The 1,983-nt window shown below is 38.8% G+C and overlaps 1 protein-coding gene and 1 long non-coding RNA gene across 2 annotated transcripts in view; one reads left to right on the forward strand and one right to left on the reverse strand.

Annotated features, from left to right (window-relative positions):
* LOC108285761 overlaps nt 1–1,977 on the reverse strand; it is a 70,105-nt gene extending 68,128 nt beyond the window's left edge. Inside the window, exons 1-2 of the long non-coding RNA XR_001817691.2 lie at nt 1,818–1,977; nt 1,670–1,721 (exon numbers count right to left, since the gene is read on the reverse strand). This is a non-coding gene — a long non-coding RNA (uncharacterized LOC108285761). The remainder of the gene's footprint in view (nt 1–1,669; nt 1,722–1,817) is intronic.
* CXCL17 (C-X-C motif chemokine ligand 17) overlaps nt 1–1,983 on the forward strand; it is a 16,177-nt gene that overhangs the window by 6,763 nt on the left and 7,431 nt on the right. The gene's annotated exons all lie outside the window — the stretch shown is intronic.

Here is a 1,983-nt window from a genome sequence, read left to right on the forward strand (position 1 = left end):
GAGGTAGTGGTGAGCCAAGATGGTACCACTGCACTCTAGCCTGGGCAAAAGAGCGAGACTCCAACTCAAAAAAAAAAAAAGAAAGAAAGAAAGAAAGAAAAAGCATGAAGTAAATAACAGTAAGGGTAGTACAAGCTATAGAAAAAAAAACACAAAGATGTTCTAAAACTGTCTGAGGTTTGAGAGACATAATACTATAGCACCACGCAGCTTCATTTTCAGTTTCGTCTATGAAACTAGGGTCATCTAGCACTGCAGAATAAAACAACAGACTAAGAATCTTGAACCTGTAGTTGGGTGTGGTAGTGCTTAGGAGGCTGAGGAAGGAGGATCACTTGAGCCCAGGAGTTTGAGGCCACACTGTACTATGGTCATGTCTGTGAACAGCTATTGCACTCTAGCCTGGGCAACATAGCAAGATCCTGTCACTAAAAATATAATAAAATCCTAGACCTGGGTTTCAGCCTAGATATGTCACCAATACCTTTATGAACTTGGGCATTTCATTTGCTCTCTCTGGGCCTGTTTCCTCATCTTAAAAAAAAAAAAAAATAGGAAAGTGAGATAGTGATTTAATTGAATTAGTACAGCGATTTCTTAACTTTTGACCCAATAATTCCACTTTGGGAACTCTCTCCCAAGAAAATAATCCAAAATTAGAAAACAGTTATAAGAACAAAGAAATTTACCAACATCTAAAAAATAAAACTTTCTAAATATTCGGCAATGGAAAAGCAGCTAAATAATTTGGAACACATAATTATTGAGAGTATTATGCATTCATTAAAAATGTGTTGGCCAGGCATGGTGGCTCACACCTGTAATCCCAGCATTTTGGGAGGTCAAGGGGGTCTGATCATGAGGTCAGGAATTCAAGACCAGCCTGGCCAACATGGTGAAACCCTATCTCTATTAAAAATACAAAAATTAGCTAGGTGTGGTGGCACGGGCCTGTAGTCCCAGCTACTAGGGAGACCGAGGCAGGAGAATCACTTGAACCCGGAAGGTGGAAGTTGCAGTGAGCTAATATCGAGCCACTGCACTCCAGCCTGGCAACAGAGGGAGACTCCATCTCAAAAAAAAAAAAAAAAAAGTATTATGAAGATGACACAGCAACATGCCTCTGAATGGAAAACGAGAATATGTTTACATGCTATGGTTATCACTATATTAATTAAAAACGTATGCAGGTAACAAATCTGCCAAAATACGAATGGTTGGTAAGGATAATAACTTCTCTGTTTGTACTTTCAAAATTTTCTTTTCTGAGGAGAAAAAAAAAATTCTCCAACAGTTAAATTACATTTAAACTGAAAAGAAAAACAATTTCAGAATTAAGGAATTCAACTAAATAATCTCCAGGATTTCCTTCAGGCCCTAATATTCTGTGGTTTTTCTCTGGAACTAGGAGTAGAGGACAGGCAAGAGTAAAAATGTTAGAAATGTTTAGATGGCAGGGGCTGTGCTTGCTTAAATTACTTTGACAGCACTCAAAACAGCACATAAGAACATTTGAAAAGCAGCCGTTGGGGAAATGACGCAACACCCTCTATCTGTGTTACAGAAGTCTGAGAAGAAGGAGACCTGAATTGAGACATATGATCTCTAAGGGTCCTCTCCAAACAGCTTATCCAGCCACTTGTTGAACAAACATTTACCAAATGCCTACCATGTGTCAGGAACCATGTAGCTGAATGACTACTGAACCAATGGTTCAGAATCTAGTGGAGGAGAAAGATTTTATTTTAGTTTGCTAGGACTGCCATAACATAATACCACAGACTGGGTGGCATAAACAAGAGAAATTTATTCCTCACAGTTCTGCAGGCTGGATATCCAAAATCAGGGTGCCAGCACAGTTGGATTCTGCCAAGGGTCCCTTTCCAGGTTACAGACAGCTGACTTCTCATATTGTCACAAGGTGGAAAGAGAATGAAAGAGCTCTCTAGTATCCTTTTTTTTGTTGTTTTTTTTTTTTTTTTT

Source organism: Cebus imitator, unplaced genomic scaffold, assembly GCF_001604975.1.
Source record: "Cebus imitator isolate Cc_AM_T3 unplaced genomic scaffold, Cebus_imitator-1.0 Scaffold306, whole genome shotgun sequence".
In the NCBI taxonomy this organism is placed as follows: Eukaryota; Metazoa; Chordata; class Mammalia; order Primates; family Cebidae; genus Cebus; species Cebus imitator.